The sequence below is a fragment of the Capsicum annuum genome, chromosome 7 (genome assembly GCF_002878395.1).
Source record: "Capsicum annuum cultivar UCD-10X-F1 chromosome 7, UCD10Xv1.1, whole genome shotgun sequence".
In the NCBI taxonomy this organism is placed as follows: domain Eukaryota; kingdom Viridiplantae; phylum Streptophyta; class Magnoliopsida; order Solanales; family Solanaceae; genus Capsicum; species Capsicum annuum.
The window spans coordinates 167,474,133-167,484,000 of record NC_061117.1 but is presented as its reverse complement, the minus strand read 5'-3'; the positions used below and the strand labels follow the sequence as shown (position 1 = coordinate 167,484,000).

At 36.3% G+C, this 9,868-nt stretch overlaps 1 long non-coding RNA gene across 5 annotated transcripts; it reads right to left on the bottom strand.

Annotated features, from left to right (window-relative positions):
• Nucleotides 1-6,557: 6,557 nt before the first annotated feature.
• Nucleotides 6,558-8,910, bottom strand: LOC107877100. Of its 5 annotated transcripts, none has more exons than XR_001676159.2 (6): nucleotides 8,729-8,910; nucleotides 8,482-8,648; nucleotides 7,883-8,046; nucleotides 7,506-7,748; nucleotides 7,243-7,421; nucleotides 6,558-7,144 (listed from the first exon to the last, which is right to left on the bottom strand). It is a non-coding gene; the product is annotated as an uncharacterized LOC107877100 (long non-coding RNA). The 5 variants fall into 5 exon arrangements; XR_001676156.2 differs by having other exon boundaries at nucleotides 6,580-7,144; nucleotides 7,243-7,385; XR_001676157.2 differs by having other exon boundaries at nucleotides 6,580-7,144; nucleotides 7,243-7,385; nucleotides 7,883-8,041.
• Nucleotides 8,911-9,868: the final 958 nt, after the last annotated feature.

Below are 9,868 nucleotides of genomic sequence, written 5' to 3'. Positions count from 1 at the left end.
TGGAAACTATATGCCTTCAACATGCTTGACAAAATGCTTTTATTACATAGTTGAAATTTTTTTAATGAAACTATTTCATGATATAACTTGGTAATGGAACTTAAACCTAGATTGGATGGTTTTAAATGGCTAAATGGTATGATTTTGGTGGTCATGGTTTGGTTTAATTGAAATCCTTATAGGGTACAAGGGAATCCCCCAAGAAAACATAATAATGAACTACTTGTGGGTTATATGGGAATCCCTCAAGTAACTTAACAATGTAATCCATGGGTACATGGGAATCCCTTTTCTTTAAAAAAAGTTGGCTAAGGGCATTGCTGGCAAGTTATAGTCGGTGTGACGATACCCCTACTTATAGCATTGGTTAATTAATAAATTGAATAGTGGTTTGGTTGTGTGTTAATGGTTTTAATTGGGAAATAATTGCAGGGTGTGATAGCTAACTGTAAAGGTGTGAGTCCAATGGACGAACACAGGAAACTTATATTTTTCGACATGAGGATTGGTCATGGTGACCATATATGTTACTTATAGGGCACATGGGAATCCCCTAAGTTACACTTGTATATATGTATCATGGAGAGCGAAGGGTACATGGGAATCCCCTACTCCTATGGTATCTCCGATTTGTGCAGCTACACACACCGAGGCTCGTTCAGGGGGTAACACTGGACCCATATAGTCCATTGGTAGTTCTAGGATGGTTAAGCTATACATACCCAGGTTAATGGTTTTAAGGCACGCTAAAACCCGGTTCTCTTTCCCGATATGGATATATATATACACACACATATATATACACACACATATATATATACATATACACACACACACATATATATATACACACACACATATATATATGGTTGTGAATGCATATGGTTGATTATCTGGTTTTAAAGGTTGGTATTATTTTATCGTTATCCCGAGTGCCTGCTAGCGTTCACCCACTAACCCGTCTTCGGGTGCTGTATCCCCACGCGATGGAGGAACCAACCATTCTACTCCTCCTTTTTAGTGATCGGATTTGGGATCATCTTGTGTTGGATTGAAGTGGTGAGCTTCCATATTTCAGAAGGCTCCATTTCATGTTATGGATGTCTTTACATGGTTTGGTCATTTCATAGGCTATGGTGTTGGCTATGGTCAGGGGCATGTCCCGACCGAATATTGTTTTACTTTCAAATAGAGGCTTTGTGGGACTACTATGGGTTGGTTTGGGCGGTGTCGGTATTGGTGTCAGCCTTGGTATTGGTATTATGGCTGATACAAGTGGACTATATTTGATATATGATTGTTCCATTTTCTTTAGGATTATATATATAAACATATTGGGTTATTGTCTTAGTTTGGTTGTTTATTGGATGAATTGACTTAGTTGGGTATTTCTAAGAAGTAGACTTATTCCAAAGTTATTATATCTTTAAATATGCTATCTTGTTATATGTTCGAAATTCATCTTACTCAGGGCGTGTGCTTAGAGGTTAGGTTGGGTATCAGGGTAGTCCCCGGTCCTAGTTGGACTTGGGATGCCCATTACGATAAGGCTCTCATTTGGGTCGTGTCAAAAAAAGTCTCAAAGTTTTAGGTTGAGCTTGAAGAAAAGCTGGAGGATTCTCAAAGGTTTCTCCTGACTGCACTTCAAGAGAATGAGGAGTTAAAAAGGGACCTGGTCCATCTAAGGGAAGAACATAGTAAATCCCTACAATGGATTACATCTTTTCAGATCCTTTCTAACTTGACTAATCAAGGTGTTAACAATGGGAAGGGGCTTGGTTATCAAGAAAGAATCCAACCTCGTGCGTCTCAAGGGACAATTGCTCATAGTGCTAAGAATAAGGTTCACAAGTCTCTATGCTCTCATTTTGGAATAGATGGGCACACAAGGGGTAATTGTCATAATTAGATTAGAGCTAGAATGAATGTTTCCATTTATATTCAAAAAGAATGGTCATTCTAAGGATCTCAAGACTCACAAAATTGTAAAAAGGAACTCTCTACCTAGATTGACCAAAAGGGATTGATCACACCATTGTCGCATTACTGGGAACTCAGCCTTAAGTGGGTTCCTAAATATGGAAAGTGATCATGATTCTAGGCATGAGAAGGGGATTGCAGTAAGGAATAGCTCATTGATTGAAAGATTTAAAGCTCAATGATGGAAGTTCTGACTGTGCTCTCTCTCTCAAGACACTTCAGATGAAGGTGTCTTTTTGTGAAAAGATAACTTAAAGGACCTAATCGTGGCTTGTGAAAGATGATATCAACAAGAGAATGTGTGAAGTTTGTTTTCTAAAAGAAGCCCTAGAATGACTTTTAGATATGGTGAACAAAAATGCTCTGAAAAATGAACTAAAAAGGTATTCTATGGTTGGTTAAGAAGAGTGCACGTAGCTCCTGATTTGTCAGGAAAATCATTGATACTTAGTGGTGGTAAAGATGATAAGAAAAACGATAAAAATGCAGATGAGACCCAGTCACCAGGAAATTCATCTCAGAAGGAGAAGCTTCAGAAGCCTGAATTAAGTCAATTATGGGACCTAGTCCCCAGACCTTCTTTAGGGAAGAAGTTCTAAAAAAAGGTGTGGAAGAATTGATTCATAATGCTGACTTGACCAAATATGTGAATCAATATCTTCCCACAAAATTGGCTACGATAAGGAGGAAGGTATCCTTGATGAAGTGGGTGCATTTTAGTCTAACTCCGTACTATGCCCTTGCAGGTGTACACCCACGGGAACAAATTAGGAAGTGGACAAAAGTGGCAAGCACAAACTTAAAGATTTACTTAAAGGAGAGGGATCTGGTCTTATCTCTTAGGTTAGTATCACTACAATATTCTTTAGTAATCATAAAATATACTGTCTGAGAAAGACAGTATATTTTATTATTACTAAAATATAAATGTTAGTTTTGCCCCAGTGGCCACGATTTAACTAATTTGTGGTTATCTTAACTCTTGCTTTCCTGTTAATCCTTTTTAATGATGCCAAAAGGGGGAATACGGAGTTCATAGTGTATGGTCCAGGCAATGGTAAATTGAGATATAGATCTAAAGAGAGTCATACTGACAGGGGTAAGTGTGTAAATGCATAGACACTAAATAAAATAAAGGTGCACAATGACAGGGGAAAGGTTTTGCTTCCAAATTACAACAAAGAACCAGGTCCCTGTGTTGTATGATGAAAGAGAAAGCATGATGATAGGGGGAACATTTATCTTCACGTGGTAATCACACTAATTAAATGTGATGTATATGCACTAATGCTCAAATTATATGGTTTGATTTGTCATCATTAAAAGGGGGGGAAATGCTAATGTAATTTTGATAATGAGCAGCTAAACTACGAGGGATCAGGTCCCATGGACGTGCAAAGTTCAGTACCACTGGAACGCGTCTTCTGCACAGTTTTGTCATCTTGTGTAACAAATTTGCAGATGCTATTTTGTACTGACTTGGACAACTGGTCCAATGATCTTTTAAGCCCTAATCATCACCCAAATATAAAACGGAAGAGATCTTCAACAATCAATTTTTTGCAAATCTAAAAGAGTGAAGAGAGGCAACAAAAAACCCATTTTAACACTGCTCAAGTTCTTAGCTTTTTATGTGAGCTTAAATCTAAATAGTTCTTGAGTGATCTTTGATTTGTAACTGAATTACTCATGTTATAAGAGTAGTTTTTTCTTTTGAGAGTGCAGCTTAGGCAGAGTTGCCTAAGCTTGAGACTGATTAGAGCTAATCAGTGTAGAGAGAGTCCTTAGAAGAGTTACCAAGATATGCTGGTAGTAGAGTTGATGCTAACGCAATGAGCCTAGAGTTAGGCTGAAATCTAAACTGTAATCAAGAAATTGATTATAGTCGATTTTGTTGGTGCTTATGAGGGAAAGCTGTGGTTTTTCCCATACTGGGTTTCCACGTAAAAATCCTTGTGTATTTTTCTATTTTTTCACTATCTTTAGTTTCCCTGCACTCTATTATTTGATTGCCTGTGTTTGATTTTGAGGGATCTGATCCCTTACTATACGGATCAGACCCAAAGGGTTTCATCAGCCTCCACTTTAGCAGACGGAGCTCTATTTTAGTGGTCCTAACTGGTAAACTTTGTTTCTTAAGCAGCCTCCGCTAAAGCAACCCAAATATTACTTTAGCAGATACACCAGTTGAGTGGTGCATCAGTTGGGACTTGGAAAATTTCAAGTCTACCGACCTCTCGGGATTCATCCAAAATCTCATGAACAACAAACAAAATATGCTACCCCATTCGACATTCTTGTCTTAATGACATGATCAAAATTTCCATCTAGGGTTATTTTGATTAGATGTGGGCCCCATACCCATGGGCTGTTTTTATTAATTTCTTGCTAATTGACCGTAATGAGTCTAGAGGCCTTGGGACCCTAATCAAAGGTAGCTCTAGCCTAAAATAAATATTTCAAAGTTGATAGAACCACCAGAATTGGCATACCAGGTTGTTAAACTGAAGCTTTTGTATGATAGCCAATTCTTACCAGAGAAGACTTCAAAACAGAGAATTGGCTCTAAAAAAAAATTGCTCGATAACTGAACTATCAACAAGTCACAAATGACTTGGAGCAGCTATAGGAAAGCTCTAAATAGTGAAAATATGTGGAAATGTAGAAAAGGACCTAGAGGTTCATTACAATTCCACTACTAAAAGAACTTTCATCTGTGAAAGTAAAGGATTAGGATGTGCCTGATTGTTCAAATAGATGAGAATACTGGGGTTGTATCTCACTCTCAATCTCCCAAGTAGCCTCCTCTATTGGATGATGTTTCTACTGAACCTTAACCATTGAGGTTTCTCTTAAGCAGAACTGTCTGACATCTCTGGTTAATATGAACACTGGCTCCTCCACGAAGGTTAATCTCTCATCCAAATAAACCGAGTCCCATCGAAGCACATGAAAATCATCAGTAATGTACGACTATAACATAAAAACATGGAAAATCAAATGAACAACAACAAAATTTGGGGGTAAGGCTAACTCATATGTGACCTCTCCAACTATGCAAAGTATCTCAAAACGTCCAACATATTTGGGCTGAGCTTGCCTTTCCTCTTGAACCTCATCACACCCAATATGTCTCTAAATATAAAGGCACAATGTCTGAGATCTATATAAGCATTCTACTTACTCTAAGCTGCCGTCAACCTATCATGAATAACCTTAACTCTGTTTAATGACTCCAGAAGAAAGTCAGTACTATGGGGTTTAACCTCAGAAGTCTAAAACCATTCAATCAAAGATCGATAATGTCTACCATATAATGCCTCAAATGGTGACATCTCAATACTCATATGGTAGCTATTATTATACGCGAACTCCATAAAAGCTAAGTTTTGCTTTTGCTGTTATCCAAAATCCATAATACGAGCTTGGAGCATATCCTCAAGAACCTAATTTATCCGCCGTAACTAACTATCATTCTGAGGGTGAAAAGTTGTGCTAAGATCTACCTGAGTACCCAACTCTTCTTGGAAAGTTCTCCAAAAGCTAGAAATAAACACTGAGCTCCACTATGAATTAATAGATATAGGCACTCCATGTAGACAAACTATCTTACAAATATAGATATAGGCTAACCTCTCAACACTGAAGGACATCTGAATAGGAATGAAATATGTTGATTTGGTCAATTGATCTACAATAACCTATATGTCAGCGAAACCACTGGAGGTATGAGGCAAACCACTCACAAAATCTGTAGTGATCTGCTCCCACTTCTACTTAGGAATGGGCAATCTCTGAATCAGGCTAGCAGGCTTCTAATGTTTAGCCTTCACCTGCTGACAATATAGGCAGCAAGCTACAAAATCCACCATATTTCTCTCTATGCCACTCCACTAATAGTGTTGCATCAAATCTCTATACATATTAGTTATACCTGTGTGAATAGATATCTAAAGCGGCAAGCCTCAAGCAATATCAACTGAATCAAGTCTCCAACCCTCAAAACACAAATGTGACCATCATACCTTAGAATACACACAAAATATATGGTAGCCCTCCGGGACTCACCACTCAACACCTAATCCTGAATGATACTAGGGGTGGGCGTTCGAAAATTCAGTTTTTTATATTATTTTTCGATTTTTGGTTCTTAATTTAGGTGTACCAAAAAACGAACCAAACTAATTTGATTTGGTTCGGTTTATGTAAGTTCGGTTCGGTTTGGTTTTTCAGTTTTTGGGCCTCTTTAATGGCCCAATTTCTAATTGGGTCTGCTAACTCTGAGATTCAGTATCTCAGTCAATTTGTATTTCCTGCATCTAATATCTAAAGTTATATTGCAATGAGTGACATTTTATTTATCGTTGGAATTATATATGTACACACTACATTGGATACTCATTTCCAACACGTTAAACAAATGAAAAAGATATTTTGCCAATTAAAAACTCAAATAGATTTATACATTGAATTTTCTCGTAAATCATAAGTTATTTTCTTCTTCTTTACAAAAATGAAAAAAATAAAATACTATAAAAAACATTGGCAGATACTGTGGAACGTTTTGGCAACAGAAATGAGAAAACTGTATGGATTTTAAATAAAATTTTTGTATGCACTCACATAAGTAAAAGTAAAATGACATTATATATGTACACACTACACAACATATTTGTTTTCAACACCTTAAACAAATGAAAAGTGAAAACTGAAAACTATAAAACAAGGGCAACTTCACAAGAATCCGAAGGACACGCAGACCTAGTAGCTGGACAACAGAAATACTGCACGTCCGACTAGAAGGAACCGAACTTAGACACTACATCTTTAATACTAGCTTCCCAGTGAACGAGTCATTTGGAACATCTGGGACTTTGCTTGATGCACACCCTTGATACAAAACTGTGAGCAATTTCCTTTTAGGAACTGGTTCATGTACATGATGCATTCGCATTTCAAGAATTAGTGTTGGCTCAATACCCTGGAGTGAAACCAATAAGATAACTCTAATTCTATCCTCAAGTGTCGCATTTTAGATTGGGAAGTCAGACTTGAGTCAGAGTTTGACGTGCAAGAGACCTTACGTCAGCTCGAGAGAAATCACGTCAGATACGAATTAGCTCCCAAAGGGTGCCCCCACTGATCATGTCTCTTGCATTGACCTCTGCGGATAAGAAGGGAACAAGTGAAACTCAAAATATAGTTTGAGAAGAAATGCAATGAAATTATTCTAAAACTCATTCGTAGCATAGGATTGCTCACTATTTCGTGCCAAATGATAGAGATCCAATTCAACATGATGCCTGATCATTGAGGCTTCATTATTAGAATTCTGATCAATCCATGTTAGTGCACGGGGCACCATCTTCTATCAGAGAAGACCTCCCAACTTTCTGACCTATAGACTGTAGTAGCAGATCAACCTTAAAAAGCATGGTAATCTGATAACAAGAAAAGAAACTCCTATAACAGGAGGAGAAATAATCAACAAAAAGACGAACTCTTACAACAAACTGTCTGTGTACCTTAATTGCAAAGAAATCTCCAGTAGTTCTCTTTTTTGCCAAGAAAATACGTCCAAATGCCCTACGACTAATTGGCTTTATTATCTCAAAGTCATCTATAGAGGTACGGTCTTTGGAATGAATAGGGCTTGTTCTTAAGCTGCGTACAACATCATCTTCCAAAGAAGCACTTCATCAATGACAGTGCTACTTATATCAACCTTGTTATCATCAACTAGTTCACATAGTTGCAAATACTTCTCCCTGAAGTAGACAAGATATTAATCCTTAAGTTTTATTTCCTCCATAGTCACCCCTCTTTTCATAATTCTTATAATTATCTTCTTTTTTTTCCTCGGAAAGCACAACAAGGTAGAAATCACAAGAAACTAACTTACCTTATCAGCTTTTCTATGCGAGTTCCAAATGTTTCAACCGTAAGTGCATCCAGCTTTCTGCGCTCTGTCACAACTTTCACATCTTCAAGGCAAGAGAGCAAATAAGATATAGACCGTTCATCATTCCACAAATAGAGCAATATCTGCCAGTTCATTCATCTGCACTATTGATACATATAACAGGAAATGTCAATTCAGACTTCTGAAAGAAGTCGATACAAAATATATTACACTAACACGAGCAATTAGGACATCTCGTGAATATTACAAAACTGACATTACACTAAGAGAAATATCATTATAACTTCTATTTAAATCAAAATGTTGCAAGAAACACAAGCTTCTCAAATATCAAGCAGCGCAAAGTCTAGGAATTAGATGGAAAATACAGTTCGAACTAAAATAGAATATCATAGGTTCACTTCAAATAACATTTTCTAAGCGATACATATATCAATCAACCAATGAAAGACACTGAGGGATACAAAACAAGTCCTTATGCCGGTATCGCCAAATAGATAAAATTTAAAAAGTAAGTAGCAGGAATGTATCGGCAACTGCCTGAGGAAGATCATCATGATTAGAGAAACCACCTTTACCTGCCAAGAGTAGGTCTATCTGTCTGGTCCTTGGTGTCTAAAAGGGAGACCTAGGAGTCATGCTGCCTGCAGATGATGTCGTCATTCCTTGATCAGACTTTGGTCCAAAGCGGGTTTTACATGACATAGTAGGTAAACTTTAAATTCATCCATGAACAAAGAATTATCTGCTTCAGGAAAACAATCCAGCATGTCTTTTGACCCTCAACGTGACAAGAAAATAGAAAATAAAATGTCAAAAAGATACCTGATTCGCCACTGAGTCGCTGACTATCCACCGTTTGTCGCTCCAGTGGGTTCGCCGTTAGTCGCTCACTGTCCAGTGTCCACCGTCGTTGGTTGCTAATTGCTAAAGAAACTAAGATACTTAGATAAGTACTAAGTTACTGCTATTGCTAAATGCTAATGTGACCCAGAGACTAGAGAGAAATAGAGAGTAGTGACTACAGACATTTAGTTGGGCCTGGTACATTATTTATTAAATTTAGGGTAAAATTCACAAGTAGCATACTCAAAAACCTAATTACTAGTTTTATAACAACAGTTTTATAATTATATTTTATAGTAATTTTTATTTTTTATTTTTGAAAAATGTTGCTGTAAAAATACATTTACAAAAAAATTACTGCACTTAATTAACTAAAATTAGTTGAGCTATGTATGGTATAATTACCAATCAAGTAAATATGTTGATTCCTTTTCCATTTAAAACACTTAAAAAATGTGACATTCGTTATAATCAAATAATTTAAATTTTAGTTTTTCACCATTAACAGCTGCATATTTTTTTTTCAATTTCTTCTAAACCAGCCCTGTATTGCTTAATCAAATTGAACTAGTTCTTATATGAAATTAACAGCAATTGCAAAACAAATCAGTTATTCGATTGAATCAAATTCAGCTGTTGATTCATCTGTTATATTTGTTTGAATTCAATTGTTAGTTGAAAATTCAGCCATTATTGCTGTTCAAGGTACATAACCATTATTGGTATTCAGTTCACTTTTTTTTTTACCATTACTGATGTGCTTATCAAGTTTTGATTGTCCTCGTTAATTTGTATGTGAAAAAATTGTAAAACAAATTATAGTTATAATCAAGACAACAGTAAAATTGGAATTCAAGTATCTGTTGCAAATTTCATCTTTAAAGTTGTTTCAATGGGAAAACGTTCAGTATTCGACTTTATTTTTTATGATCATTTGTTGTTATATTGATTGTTTGAACAATAAAATAATTGTAAACAACTTTCGAATTGAAATACATTCAATTTTTTTTTTGAAATACTAGATAATTGATTGAACGAATGTTTCTGTTGAAGTTGACGTTATTCTATGAACCGTCGATATGTATTTTTGATGTGTTTAATGATAACACTGCATATGTA